This window comes from Sminthopsis crassicaudata, chromosome 1 (genome assembly GCF_048593235.1).
Source record: "Sminthopsis crassicaudata isolate SCR6 chromosome 1, ASM4859323v1, whole genome shotgun sequence".
Lineage (NCBI taxonomy): Eukaryota > Metazoa > Chordata > Mammalia > Dasyuromorphia > Dasyuridae > Sminthopsis > Sminthopsis crassicaudata.
In genome coordinates, this window is record NC_133617.1 from 389263677 (window position 1) to 389279980 (window position 16304).

Here is a 16304-nt window from a genome sequence, read left to right on the forward strand (position 1 = left end):
CAGCAGGATGATTTCAGAAAGACCTGGAGAGACTTACATGAACTGCTGCTGAGTGAAATGAGCAGAACCAGGAGATCAATTCTGACAGATATGGCCCTCTTCAACACTGAGATAATTCAAACCAGTTCCACTTGTTCAGTGATGAAGACAACCATCTATGCCCAGAGAGAGGACTGTGGGAACTGAGTGTGGATCACAACTCGGCATTTTCACTCTTTTTGTTGTTGTTTGCTTGTATTTTGTTTTGCTTCACTTTTTCTCTTGTGTGGCACAATAATTGTATAAATATGTATGCATATATTAGATTTAACACATATTTATACCATGTTTAACATAGATAGGACTACTTGCCATCTAGGGGAGGGCATGAGGGAATGGGGAGAAAATTGGAACACAGGGTTTTGCAAGATCTAATGTTGAAGAATTGTCCATGCATATGTTTTGAAAAATAAAAAGCTTTAATAAAAAAATAAAGCTAAAAAAACTTTGTCACAGATTCTCTCCCTTCCTCCCCACCTACTTAGTTCTTTTAAGACTTTACATAGCACTTTACATATATTATCTCATATGATCTTCACAAAAACCTGAAACGTACCATTATTGCTCCATTTTACAGATGAGGAAATTGAGGCAAGAGAGGTTGTGACTTTTCCAGCTAGTAACTGTTCCAAGTAAGATTCAAACTCAAGTTTTCTAAGTAAGACTTAGCTTAACTCAAATAAAATAACACCTTTAAAGCTATGTAATGCTACTTATTTTTATCATTAATTTGGATTCCATTTATTTGAAATCCAGTTAACTCAATAAATACTTATTAAGGGCATTACTTTGTGCAAGCACTTTGTTAAACATGGGAGGTGATGAGATGGAAGGGGGAGACAAAGGCACAAAGTTCCTGCCCTCAAGGAACTTACTTTCTACTTGGGGGATGCAATATGTACCCAGATAAGTAAGTCCAAATGAAGCCAGGACCATACAGTTTCATTAAGATTTATTTTGTTTCCTTAGCCATAGTTTTGCTTCACTGGAACCTTTTCCTCAGTCGTAGGACTGAATGTATGGATGATTCTATGCAGTGTGTCCCCACTACTGGGAATTCAAAGTCCCTATTCCCTGACTGAGGTTAATAACAGCACTTTAGTACAGGATAGAGGCCACATTTCCTTGAGAATCTAATTTTAGTAGCTTTATTTATTTACAAATAATTTGTTGATAACTTGTTGATTTGAAAAAATTGTTCTCACTTCTGAATGAAACACTGACCACCATCCACATACACCTTGTAACAGATAAATACAATTTAAATAAAAGAAATCAGCTTATTAACCATACTTAATCCCAGAATGCCTCAGTTCCCAGTTATATCTCCCCTTTTCTGAAAAGGAGACAAGCTACATTGATCATCAAATTATATGTTTAAAGCTGGAAGAGCTCCAAAGGTCATATCATTTCACAGATATGTAGAAAATGTTTTAATCAGCTTTAAAGAACGAACAATGCAAACTGCTGGTACCCAGTGGTATGATATAATGGAAAGAGCTGAATAAATAGACATGGAATCACAGGATCATAGATTTAGAAAAGGAACTCAGCCTTAAGAGGTCATCTGGCTCAAGTATCCATTATACAAATGGGCAAACTAAGGTCCAAAAAGACTAAATGACATGTTTTAGTAATAAAAGTAATGCTTGAACCCAGGACCTCAGACTCTTTCCATTGTACTACATACACTGCCTCAGAGGTCTGATTCCATTAATAGTCTTTTTCTTTTACATTATTGTAGTAAATGCATAAATTGTTTTCTTGATTCTGTCCATTCATATAAGTCTTCCAAGTTTCCTTGAATTCTTCCTATTTATAGTTGTATGTGTATGTGTTTTTAGTGGTATATAAAATATTTCATTCTGTTCACATCCCACAATTTGTTCAGCTGCTCTCCAACAACATTTTGCTTCCCAATTCTTTCTCTTCTCACAAAAAGGGCAGCTATAATTCTGTATATGTTGCAGTACCTGGAAAAAGAGAATCTTTAGTACTTCTTAACTCAGTCTAACTCCTAGCTCACAGAATGTCTTCTGAGTACCTCAGTCTCTGCCTCTCTCATTCTCTTTCTGTAGGTGACTTTGACCAAAGATGAATGAGTACAAATCTGTCAGCATTGAAGTCTGAAGCTAAGGCCTGCTTCTGCAATCATCAGTCTTGATGGCGGGGTGAGAAGAGTGATGGAGGAAATATTTAGGACAGTTGAGAGACAAGGCTCTGCCTTTGCAGCATTATGCAGATGTTTCTGTAGTTTTCATGTAAGGGAAAAAAATTGGAATTCACCAACCAAATAAATTATACCTATATTAAGAGTGCCAATTGTGAATGGTTTTATTTATCTGCAGATGGTTATTGGGTTCCTCTTCCCCTGAACTGTGCACAAATCACATAAAAAAGATCTTGCACGGGGCTCCCCAGCTTAATAAGGCCCTATTGTTTCTCTGTGAAACCCACTCTAACTCTTCTTTCCTCTCAGCTTCAGACCCCCCACTCTTGTGTTTTGCTCAGTACTGGTGGCCAGCTATTGGGAAAGAGACGGCAATAATACTAATGGAAACTTCCTGGCTATTTCGCCACATTTCAGCTATTGCCTTTTTTCGTCCATAACCTTTTGGTCTTGGACAGCCAGAGGGTCCCATTGATTTGCCTACCTTTCTCCCTTAGCTTCACTGAGTTTCTCATGTAATTACAGAGAAGACAGACCAGCATATTTGCATCTGCTGTTCCTGGAAAAAAAAATAAAGAAAAGAGAAACGAGAAAATAAAAAAAACAACTCATCTGATTCCTAATGCGATTTCTGAAAGCTGAACTAGCCTAAGGGATTGGCTTTATGTGGCTGAAGAAATTCTACTTATTAGTGGCCAATATCATCATGAAGAGGGCATGCAGAGGGTCATATTTGCACACTCTGTCCGCAGGCTCACAGGGAGCCATAGACTGTGACTATAAGTGCCCATTCTTCTAACATGAAAGAAATGTAAACACAGGATCGGCTCTAGAAGCCATTTTCTCCTGAATTTTCTGAACACAATTAAAGGAGGAATTAGAAAAGGAGGAAGGGAAATCGGTCAATAAAATAAACGTTGACTTTCATTTATCAAGCCCTTCCTCCTGAGGCTGGTCTCCATCTATCAAGACCTTTTTCCCCCTCCTGGGTTGGGGTTAAGGATGCTGAACATTGAGATGTAGTCATAGTTCCAGAGACTGACCTCTTCTATAGCTCTGAAAGAGATCCTGCTTCTGGGTGGTCGCAAATGCCTTTCCTAGCCATAGATAAATAATTATAATTCACATTTTTACAGCATTTTAAGGTATACAAAGCATTCACCTCACCACAACTCTATGTGGTAGACAGTGCAAGTGTTATTATTCCCATTTTATAGGAAAGGAAACTGAGGCTTAAAGGAATGAAATGATGGGGTACATGATTATATAGACATCGAGCTAGGATTAGAACCTAGAACTTTTGATTCCAGTACCAGTATTCTCTTCATTATACTATGCTGCCTTTTAGCCTCTGACAGCAAGTCCGTGTACTACCTTCCCTAAGTTTTTGTTTCCCATGTATACAATAAGATGGGTACCCAGTAGTCTGTGGTGTTTAATAAGATAGAACCTGAGGAATGAACTATACAAGTGTACGATACGCTGGTCTCTCTTCTCTGTAATTACAACAGTACTGAATTTGCAGTTAGAGAGCATGTGATCACCCAGGTAATGTCAGGGATGGAATCTGAACTCGAACCCTCTACCCTCAAACCCTGTCTTCTTTCTGTACTGGCTGGCTCCAGGCATCTTGATCCATATCTGGCCACTGGACCCAGATGGTTCTGGAGGGGAAAGTGAGGCAGGGGATCTTGCCCAGCCCTCCCTCCTTTAGTAATTCATTTGCATGTCATCCCATCACCTGCCTGATGTCATGGCCCTTTTCAAGAGCAAAGGACAAACAATAACCATACATGCTGCTTCTGCTACTTACCAGTTATGTTATCTTAGGCAGATCAATTCATCTTTGTGGGCCTCAGTTTCCTCATCTGCAAGCTGAAGAGGCTGACCTTAAGAGAAACTCAGAAACTGTAGAATGAGTGAGATCATGGGTCATTTGTTTTTTTGGTGAGTCATTTCGGAATGCTTTACCATTTCTTTCTCCAGCTCATTTGACAGATGAAGAAACTGAGGCAAACCGAGTTAAATGGCTTGCTTAGGGTCACACAAGTAGTAAGCTTCTAAAGCCAGATTTTAACTCAGAGAGATGAGTCTTCTTGACTGTCCACTAACACCTCTCTAATTCTACAGTCATTATAACAAGATGGCTTTTTAAATGTCATTTCGCTCAGCTCAAAACACTTTCTAGGTCTTGTTGGAGCCCAGAAACATCCCCCTGAGGTGGAAGGAAAAGCAAGTCAGCCATTGTGAGCCGGCAGGAGAACAGCTTACAATATGCACCATTTGATGCAGTGTGGGTGTGGCGCCCAATCAGACCTGTGTATTTGCTATCCTTTCATTTGAAGGCCTAAATTACCTTTCATTTCTAAATTATATTCACCTGTGCAAATATTTGTGGTTGGCCCAGCCAACTTCCCATCCCTTAATGTCCTGTCTTGGGTTGCCTCGGGGCTAGGGGTGTGTGGAGATGGGAGGGAGGAGGGAGGGATTGGGATTCTCTTAGGCAGAAGAACTATGTACTCTGACACAATGGATTTCACTCAGGCTGACTTTCCTTCTCTCCCCTCCCTTGGGAACCCGCGCAGTTTAGGCTGATAGACGCAGCACATTCGTGGACTTTCTGTGCATAAAAGGATACATGTGATGGGAATTATATATACCATTTAATCACGGTGTTTTACCTTAACCTCCCCCCCCCCCAACAATCTTAACAATAAGGAGATTCAGGCAGAGGCTGATGATACCTTGTTAGAACTATTATTTGGGAAGTTCTTGCTTTGGTAGTGTTGGAGAACCCTTCTAAATCTGAGATTTTAATATGGGATTCTAAAATCTGCCTTGAGAAATACCTCTCACGCACCCAGTTAAGCCATGATGTGGTTAAATGCCAGGACAAGGAGATGACAGGAGAATGTTTACAAAGGAGAGGAAAGGAACATTTTGGGTTTCTTCCTGCCTCCCAATATGCCTTACTGAGTCGTTTTATACATTCTCTATGCTTTTGTTTCTTCATCTGCAAAAATTGGGGACAATAATGCCCACCTCCCCCTCCTCCAGAAAAACACTTGATGCTCATAAAGAATTTGAAATGGTCAGATATTCCCACTACATAAATGGTGGGAATTCCTCCTTAGCAACACTCCCTAGAGTTAACATTTTCTCCTCCCCAATCCACAAACTACATGGGAACAAGATTTGACTCAGTGGAGAGAAAGTGTCATTTTTTCCTACTGAATGTAGGTGCCCGTCCCAAACTGAAAGCTGTGTTTCTCTAAGGCTGGCCCGCAGGCCATTCTGGTTATTTGTAGGTGGTGCTGAGAGCATGAGAAAGGAGAAGGGGAAGAGTGCATAAAATCAATGGTTTTGCTCTGCTGACAAAAATTATCTTGACAACATGAATACCAGAGCCCATTAAAACACTACTGACACAATTATTTACTATGAAGATGTACCTATTGATTTCGCAGTAATACGAATGAAATGCTGTGGGGCCAGTGACAGCAGAAAGGTCCTACAGATAAAATCTGCCAACAAGATTGTCTCCTCTGGAGCAGGGAGGCAATAGAGAGGGAGCTAAAAAAAAAGTTGATAGCCTATCCCCTTTCAGTTTCTGCTCCCTTCCTATGGAAAATCAAACTCAGCTCGTCAGCTAGCTGGCTTTAGAACAATGCTTTCCAAAGATCATTTTGACCAAATCTCAGGAAGATGTTCACTACGGAGCCAGATGAAGGGGGCCACAATTGTTGAGGCAGCTGGGAGAACTATCTCTGCCTAGTTGTGGTTGGATGAGAAAGGAGAACTGATTATTACTGCCTGGTCCCGCATTCAGATTGTGAAAGTTGTTTGATGGTTAGCTTGAAAAGCACCTGAATTCTTACCCTCCCATTGCTACAGCTGTGTCACTCATCAAGTGGATTGTGTGCAATTAAAATAGAAGGCAGAGTTGGTTGGAAAAACCAATTATAATGAACACATCAGATATCAATAGTCCAGCACAAACATAGTTCCCTATTGATTAATGCCAATCATTTCTGGCATCCATGTCTCTTAGCTCTTGTTTCCTACACCTTCAGGGACCTTTGTAAAATGTCAGTTTCTGCGCAGTTTGTGAAAGTGCATAGGGCTTGCATTTCAATCCCAGTGGATGATGCAATGTATGAGATTAAAGGAGCATTTCTTCCCTTTCATATTGGTCTCTTTCTAAGGTTTTACTCATGGAGGAAAGACTTTTTAGAAATACATAAGGGAAAAAAAAAAAGAACTAAAGGCTATAAAACTATGCATAGCTTTGATCCAGCAATGTCTCTACTGGATCATAAAAAAGGGAAAAGGACCCAGATGTGCAAAAATGTTTGTGGCAGCCCTTTTTGCAGTGGCAAGGACCTGGAAACTGAGTTAATGCCCATCAGTTGGGGAATGGCTAAATAAGTTGTGATACGAATATAATGGAATATTATTGTTTTAAACGAAATGATGAGTAGGCAGATTTCAGAAAACCATGGAAAGATTTACATGAACTGATGCTGAGTGAAGCGAGCAGAACCAGAAGAATATTGTACATATCAACAGCAACATTAAGTGATGATCAACTATGATAGACTTACCTCTTCTCAGCAATGCAGTGATCCAAGACAATTGCAATAGACTTGAGATGGAAAATCTCATCCACATCCAGAGAAACACAAAATTCAGAGACTGAATTTTACTTTTTCACTTTTTGTTTTTTCTTTCTTGTGGTTTTTCCTTTTGCCTTGATTTTTCTTTTATAATATGACTATTATGAAATCATGTTTTAAATGATTGCACATATTTGACCTATATTAGCTTGCTTGCTGTCTTGGGGAGAAGGAGGTAAAGGAGAAAGGGGAAAAATTTGGAACTCAAAATCTTACAGAAATGAATATTGAAAACTATCTTCACATGTCATTGGAAAAAATAAAATAGTATTAAGTGGGGGAAAAATAACAAAATAGCAAAAAAGAAATAAATGAATCTTTATCTCAATTGCTACCCAGCCTTAATCTCTGAATGGCTGTGGCTTCAAGCTGAGGCCTGTTGAAGACTTTAGCATTAAAAAGACCAAGGTCTCCTATTACATTCAGGGCCATCTCCTGTTGTTCTGATCTATATCTGGGCCCTAGACCCAGGTTGCTCTGGAGGGGACAGTGAGCCAGGTGACCTTGCACAGCCCTTCCTCACCCTTAAATCCAATCACTTCCATGTCATAGCATCACCTCCTTTTTGTCATGGTCCTCTTCAAGAATGAAGGACAAACAAGAAGAAGGGAGGGGATTTTATCAGAGCTGATGACAAGACATTGTGATGTTATTTTTAAGAAATATCTCATTAGTGTAAACTGTTAGCACTACTGTCTTTCTACCCAGGTTACTTATACCTTCGGAATCCAATTCTTACCCTGCAACAAGAAAATTGGATTTACACACATATATTGTATCTAGGTTATACTGTAACACATGTAAAATGTATGGGATTGCCTGTCATCTAGGGGAGGGAGTAGAGGGAGGGAGGGGAAAATTTGGAAAAGTGAATACAATGGATAATGTTGTAAAAAAAATTACCCATGCATATGTACTGTCAAAAAATTATAATTATAAAATTAATAAAAAAAGAAATATCTCATTAAATAATCTCTCAGTTCCTTTGGGCTCTCACATCTCTTTTGTTGAAAATTATTTTATCCAGTCTTTCTTAATGGAAGCTGTTATAGTAAAAAATTATGATACTCAAAACCTACCGGCCAAGCAGGGAAACAACTCTGAGTCAAGTGCATGTAAGCACATTTCTAAGCACTCTCCTTTGTTCAGACTGCTGCCCCAGCTCACTTACTGTACAGGTCTGAGATGGGAGTGGATGTTGGTTAGCTTTGTTTAATTGTGTTCTACATCAATTAAAAAAATTTGGCACAGACTACCTCTCGGGGAAGAACAAGGGGAATGAATGACATACCTACTGAGGTTGCAGGCTGCCCAAACATGGGCCCTGGGGAAATGGAATCCCTTTATAATAGGAATGATTGAACATATGTATGCATATCCTTCTGTTACCGACTTCAAAGGAACAATCTTAAAAGGAAAATTATTTCAGTGACTGGGACACTTGCGTGTTGTTAGAGTAAATTACATATCCTCTGTGAGCGAGTTTTTCAGGGGAAGGGGCCAGATCTAATGGAGCACTGGTCGAGGACAATTGAACACTGCAGGGCATTTAGGAGATGCTGGAGTCGTAGGTTGGAGGAAGTATAAATGAAAGTTCTCGTAAAGTTCTCAAAAGCCCTAGTCCAAAGGATGGAAGCTTTCTTGGTGGAGCATAAGGTAGGGACTGTCTAAAACAAGCTGGGCAGACTCCAAAGTGGCGAACAAAGAGAAGTTAGCCCTCGAGCACCAGGGCTCTCTGCAGTGGGAAGTTAATCTGCGTGACTCCAAGAGCTCAGAATTCCACCCAATAGCTATGCAGCTACACGAACACCACAAACCACATAAGAAGCTCCCTCGTTCCCTCCCTCCTTCTCTTCCTCTCTCTGTCTCTGTCTCCGTTTCTGTCTCTCCCTCTCTCTCTCTCTGTGTCTCTATCTCTCTTTCCTTCTGTCTCTTTTCTCTGTCTCCCTTTCTGTCTCTCTATCTTTCTATCTCTTCTCTCTCTCTCTGTCTCTGTCTCTCTCTCTCTGTCTCTCTCTGTCTCTGTCTCTCTCTCTCTCTGTGTCTCTATCTCTCTTTCCTTCTGTCTCTTTTCTCTGTCTCCCTTTCTGTCTCTCTATCTTTCTATCTCTTCTCTCTCTCTCTGTCTCTGTCTCTCTCTCTCTGTCTCTCTCTGTCTCTGTCTCTGTCTCTCTCTGTCTCTGTCTCTCTCTCTCTGTCTCTCTCTCTGTCTCTCTCTCTGTCTCTCTCTCTCTGTCTCTCTCTGTCTCTCCCTCTCTCTCTCTCTGTGTCTCTATCTCTCTTTCCTTCTGTCTCTTTTCTCTGTCTCCCTTTCTGTCTCTCTATCTTTCTATCTCTTCTCTCTCTCTCTGTCTCTGTCTCTCTCTCTCTGTCTCTCTCTGTCTCTGTCTCTGTCTCTCTCTGTCTCTGTCTCTGTCTCTCTCTCTCTCTCTCTCTCTCTCTCTCTCTCTCTCTCTCTCTCTCTCTCTCTCTCTCACACACACACACACACACACACACACACACACACACACACACACACACACACACACTCCTATCTCTCTGGCTCTGGCTCTTGTCTCTCTGTCTCTGTCTCTATCGATCTGTCTCTTTCTCTTTCCCTCTTCCTCTCTGTCTCTCTGTGTCTGTCTTTCTCTGTGTATTTTTGTCCTTCTCTGTCTGTCCTTTTTCCTCCCTCCCTCTCTCTCTGTTTCTGTCTGTCTGTCTATCTGTCTCTCTCTGTGTCTTGTCTTTTTCTTTGTGTCTGTTTCTCTGTGTGTCTCTATCTGTCCCTATTTGTCTTTCTCTGTATGTCTGTCAGTCTTTATCTCTGTATCTCTGCTCTCTGTCCATCTGTCCCTCCTCTCCTCTCCTCTCATTTCCTTTCTTTTCCTCTTGTTTCCTTTCCCCTCCTCTCATTTCCTACCCTCTCTTTCTCTGTCTCTTTGTGTCTCTTTATCTATCTGTCTGTCTGCCTTTCTTTGTTTTTATCTTTAGTCATTGCCTCCCAAACACCAATGGAAAACATTTGGGCAAAACCAACTTTATAAAAACTGACTGGGGGCAACTCAGTGGTGCAGCAAAGAGAGCACCAGCCTGAGAATCAGGAGAACCTGGTTAAAATCAGACCTCAAATGCTTGACACTTATCAGCTGTGGGGCTCTGGACAAATCGTTTTAACCTGATTGCCTCACCAAGAAAACAAACTCCCCAAAAGGCCTCACTGAGCATACTACATTTAACACATAGTTCCCTTCTCTATTAAGAAGAGAGAAGTATGTTTCATTATCTGTTCTCTAGGGTTGAGATTGATCATCATAATTAGTCAGAATTCAACTGCTGTTAATGATGTTTTCACATTTTCCTGGTCCTGCTTATTTCATTCAAGTTATTCACATTGGTGCTTTCTTATGGTGCAATAATATTCTATTACATTCATATACCATATTTTATTCAGTCATTCCCCAATAGATACCTACTTTGCTTCCAGTTGTTTGTTGTTGGTTTTGTTTTGTTTTGTTTTGTTTTTGCTACTGTGAAAAGTAGTACAATGAATATTCTCAGTGAATGAATTAATCTGTAAATGAAAAAAACATTCAATAAGATTTACTGGGCCAAGGAATTCTAGAAACTTCCTGCTCATCTAGTGTTTGACAAACCCAAAGATCCCAAATTTTGGGATAAGAATTCATTATTTGACAAAAACTGCTGGGAAAACTGGAAATTAGTATGGCAGAAACTAGGCGTTGACCCACATATAACACCACATACTTAGATAAGATCAAAATGGGTCCAAGATTTAGGCATAAAGAACGAAATCATAAATAAATTGGAGGAACATGGGATGGTTTACCTCTCAGACTTGTGGAGGAGGAAGGAGTTTGTGTCCAAGGGAGAACTAGAGACCATTATTGATCACAAAATAGAAAATTTTGATTACACCAAATTGAAAAGTTTCTGCACAAAAAAAAAAAAAACGAATGCAAACAAGATTAGAAGGGAAGTAACAAATTGGGAAAACATTTTTACAGTTAAAGGTTCTGATAAAGGCCTCATCTCCAAAATATACAGAGAATTGACTTTATAAGAAATCAAGCCATTCTCCAATTGATAAATGGTCAAATGATATGAACAGACAATTTTCAGATGATGAAATTAAAACTATTTCCACTCATATGAAAGAGTGTTCCAAATCTCTACTGATCAGAGAAATGCAAATTAAGACAACTCTGAGATATCATTACACACCTGTCAGATTGGCTAAGATGACAGGAACAAATAATGACAAATGTTGGAGGGGATGTGGGGAAACTGGGACACTAATACATTGCTGGTGGAGTTGTGAAAGAATTCATCCATTCTGGAGAGCAATCTGGAATTATGCTCAAAAAGTTATCAAGCTGTGCATGCCCTTTGATCCAGCAGTGCTACTACTTGGCTTATATCCCAAGGAAATACTAAAGAAGGGAAAGGGACCTATATGTGCCAAAATATTTGTGGCAGCCCTTTTCGTAGTGGCTAGAAACTGGAAGATGAATGGATGTCCATCAATTGGAGAATGGTTGGGTAAATTATGGTATATGAAGGTTATGGAATATTATTGTTCTGTAAGAAATGACCAGCAGGATGAATTCAGAAAGGCTTGGAGAGACTTACATCAACTGATGCTGAGTGAAACGAGCAGAATTAGGAGATCATTATACACTTCAACAATGATACTGTATGAGGATGTATTCTGATGGAAGTGGATATCTTCAACATAGAGAAGAGCTAATCCAATTCCAATTGATCAATGATGGACAGAATCAGCTACATCCAGAAAAGGAACACTGGGAAATGAGTGTAAACTGTGAGCACTGTTTTTTTTTTGTGTGTGTGTGTGTGTTGTTTTGTTTTGTTTTGTTTCTCTTCCCAGATTATTTTTACCTTGCGAATACAATCCTTCCTTTGCAACAACAACAACAAAATTTGGTTCTGCACATATATATTGTACCTAGGATATACTATAAGATATTTAATATGTATGGGAATGCCTGCCATCTAGGGGAGGGAGTGGAGGGAAGGAGGGGAAAAACTCAGAACAGAAGGGAGTACAAGAGATAATGTAAAAAAAATAATAATTTACCTATCTATATGTACTGTCAAAGAAAATGTTATAATTATAAAAATTAATAAAAAACAAAATTAAAAAAAAGAAACTTCCTGCTCTTGAAATCATGTTCTGAACAGGGAAGACGGCACATTTAGGAGGGTTCAGCTGCAGAACAGATAAAAAGGCACAGCCTTCCTAAGGTTTTAGCCACCCAGGGATTGCTTCGGTGTACGGCTGGTCAGAGGATGCCCGGTAATGCTGCAGGGTAGGTAGTAAGACTGAAAGGTCTGAGAAGCACAAACATGAGCAGGTTTAATGGTTCTCTATCTTACTGGAAAGACTGTAGTTGGTAGCTCCTTGCTTATCCAAGCAGGGTGAGCTATATTCCCTCCCCATGGTAAAGGGTCTGAAGCAACCTGGCCTACCACTTTCAGGAAGGTCAAGTAGACTTGTGAGAATCATGAATTCTAGATTTCCTTTTGCAGGGGGAAGAGGAGGAATGAGATGGAAAATGTCTAGTTAGGAGAGAAAAAGGGAAAGAGAGCACTCTTGGTACTTATTCTGGCAGGGTTCTAGGTAGCCTGGAGTTTTGGGGAAGAAGGGGAGGAGAAGGAGAGAAGGAGGAGGAGGAGGAGAAGGAGAGAGCCCCTTTATTGGTGACTGCTCCTTCCATATTTGAACATATGTGGGGTCTTCCTTCTGTTTTTGGTCCCCTTGAGGCTTATGGGATATATGGGATCTCGGGGCCACAGTGTATGCATAGTTTAGTGATATTTCCATATAATTGTGAATTGTTTTCTAATCAGCCAGAAACAATATACCAGAATGACTGTTTTCCCATAGTTCCTCCAGCATTGATTATTCTTGTCTTTTGCTTTAATTTGTGAGTCTCTTATCATGTGAGATTTGGATTAGTCTTTTCTATGATTGTAATGATTTGTATTTCTTCTTTTGGAAAGCATGTTTGTATCTTTTGGACGATTAACTCCTAGGATCTTCATCTCTTCTAGCAGTTGAAAGGATAAGGAACATAAAGATGATTATTTAAGATTCTCCTAAGTCAATCTGGAATTTACAGGGGAAAGTTCTATAGTTCATTCTTTTTAATTTTTAAAATTTTCATTAGTATTTTTCCCAAATACATGTAAAGATAGTTTTCACCATTCATTTTTGTAAGACTTTGTGTTCCAAATGTTTTCTCCCTCCCTTCCTTACCTCCCTCCTCCTCAAGACAGAAAGCAATCTGATCTAAGTTAATATTATAGCTCATTTTTTCTGGGCACACACAGTAGGACCATTTATTTAGTCATGACCCCTTGGCTCAGAATAACACATTCAGTCGGTCTTTCCTGAGTATTTGCTCCAATCCAAGTCTTCTTTTCTTATGTATCTACTTCCCTCTCTTAATAAACTCATCAATTCCCATGGGCTAAATTGTCATCTCTGCATAAGATGCCAAGATCTTTATGTATCATCCCTAATATCTCTCCTAAAACTTGCATCATCAGCTACATACTGGACATCTTCTACCTGGGTGTCCTATTGTTATCTCAAACTTAACATTTTGTAAAGAGCTTGCAGAAGGCAAGATTGAGAATCAGAGGAAGTAGATCCAAATCACAACTCTTCTTCTCATGTTGTATGACTTTGGTCAAGGTACTTCATCTCTCAGGACATTTTTTCTTTTGCAAGATAAAATCCCGAACGTTCCTTTTTTTGGTGGGTAAGATAGGGTTAAGGGACTTCTCCAGGATCATAGCTTGTAACTGTCTGAAATAAAATTAGAACTCCAAACCTCCTGACTCCAGGGCCTAATACTCTCTCGAGACATTGTGCCACCTAGATGCCCCTATCTCTACAACATCTCCTGCATTTGTCTTCTCCATTTGGTTACTACCCTTTTCCAGTCCCTCATCGCCTAGGGCCAGTCATCTGAGCTAATGCAAGAGTTTCTCAATTGGTCTCCCCACTTCCAAACTTTCCCTTCTCTAACCCATTCTCTAGGCAAGTGCCAAAATAATCTTTCTAACAAACAGGTTTAATTTTGTCACCTCCTTGCTCAAATATCTTCAGGGACTTTTTGTCGCCTCTAGAGTAAATGAAAACTTCTCAGCCTCTTACTTTCACAATTTCATTTCAGGCTATCTATCCAGACTTATTTTACCTAACTCCCCTTCGGGCACTGAACATTCCAAGCAAACCGTCCTCCTCCCCATTCCTCAGAATTATCATTCCATCTTTGCATAGGCTATGTGAAAGTGGTCTTCCTTCTCACCTCACTTAGAATCTTTAGTTTATGGCAAGCTACTGCTACAGGAAATCTTCACCTATGCTGAAAGCTCTGTCTGGTCTTAGGTTACTGTATATTTATTTACTTGTTTATATGTTGCATCCTCCAGTAAAATATGAGATCCTGCTCTGTCTTTACATCCTCAATGCCACATACAGTATCTTACTCTCTGTAAGTGATTAATAAATGTTCGTTGAATTGAATGTCATTGGTCCTCTTAGAAAATGAAGGACAAACACCAAGAAGAAGTATATTTATTTTATTTCACTTTACTTTATTGTGCTTTGAAGATTTATTTTTTTATTTTTTACAAATTTAAGGTTTGTGGCCATTGAGTCAGTCTATTCGGAGGTACCATTTTTCCACAGCATGTGTTCACATGGTATCTCTGTTACATTTTGATTATTCCTGCAATATTTCAAGCTTTTTCATGATGATTATATCTGTTATGGTGACCTGTTATCAGTGATCTTTAATGTTACTATTGCAGTTGTTTTGAGGTGTCATGCATTGTGCACATGTAAGACAGCAAATTTAATCAATAAATGTTGCATATGTTTTGATTGTTCCACCAACCAGCCATTTCCCCATTTCTCTCCCAATCCTAGGGCCTCCCTATTCCCTGCAATATCGAACAACATTTCATAAACTTAGTTGCTAAAGCAGCAGTAGGGTTTGAGAGAATTGACTCCAATTAAAAAAAAAAAAAAAGTTTTGCTATGGATAAAATGCTATCAAACAGCACTGAATGCTTCCTGTGAAAAGAAACATCAATGTGGCAAACTTTATTGTCTTATTTTAAGAAATTACCACAGCTGCTCTAACCTTCAACAACCATCAACCTGATCAATCAGCAGCCGTCAACAAGATGACAAGGTACTCTGCCAGCAAAAAGATTTTGACTGCTAAGGTCTCTAATAATAATCCTTTATATTTAGCAACAAAGTATTTAATTAAGATATGCATGTTATTTTTTCAGATATAATACTATTGCACACTTAATAGGCTACACATAGTATAAGCACAACTTTTGTGTGTATTTGAAAACAGAAAATTCCCATGACTCACTTCATTGTAATATTTACTTTATTGTGGTGCTCTGAATCCAAACCCACAGTATCTCTGAGGTATATTTATATAAGGGTGCTAAGAACTGGAATGTCTGTGTTGGTATTTTCCAATTACCAACTAATGAGATGAAAGTTCTTCCTCAAGTTACTGGAATTCGTTGTTTTTTTCTATTCATGTGCCATCAGTTATCTACATACACTAGCTATCCAATAGGAATATATTTTTTGTTTTTTATTATTTTTAAAGTTTCTTATTTTCAAAACATATGCAGTTTTAAACATTCACTCTTGCAAAACTTTTCGTTCCAAATTTTTTTCTCTCCCCTCCCCCTCACCTTCCCCTACACAAGTCATCCAATATGTTAAACATATGCAATTCTAGAAGTGTATTTTTGTAAATAAGATAAAAATTCTAAGTCAGAAAGATGACAGTAAAATAGTATTTTCAACAACAGTAAGTAAAGGACAAACAAAAAAAATATGAATAATTTGGATCTGGTTCTGTCGGAAATCTTAAAAATAAGTTTTTTGTGAAGAACCCACTCTGAGCTCGCTCTTCTAGCTCACACTGGACTAGGCAGATTGAGGTCCCAAAGGACAAAAACTACTCTTCCCTGTAGGATCCTAGGGGTAACTCTGAGGATTATATTTTCTAATACTGTTGTTTCCAAGTCCCTGTTCAGCATGTTCCCACTAATATCATTGAAACAGTTGATATAAATTCATTTTTAAAAATGATATTTAAGAAAGAATAGAAAGGAGAGATTATAAAAGCATCCACCAAACCAGAGCATGCTATTCCCTCACAAACACAAGGTCCCCTGGGAAAGGGGGGGCGCAATCAATAATAAATCAATAAAACCATGACCAATAAATCAATAAAAAATTAATATTAAGTGTCAAGTCCTGTGTTAAATGCCAAGATTACAAAAAGAGACAAAAGATTTCCTACCCTCAAAGATCTTATAATCTAATGGGGGAGCAATAT

The 16304-nt window shown here is 39.0% G+C and overlaps 1 long non-coding RNA gene across 1 annotated transcript; it reads right to left on the bottom strand.

Annotated features, from left to right (window-relative positions):
- Positions 1–439: 439 nt before the first annotated feature.
- LOC141554431 (uncharacterized) lies at positions 440–4491 on the bottom strand. The gene is made up of 3 exons (XR_012485872.1): positions 4023–4491; positions 2694–2768; positions 440–2287 (listed from the first exon to the last, which is right to left on the bottom strand). It is a non-coding gene; the product is annotated as an uncharacterized LOC141554431 (long non-coding RNA).
- Between the last annotated feature and the right edge of the window lie 11813 nt (positions 4492–16304).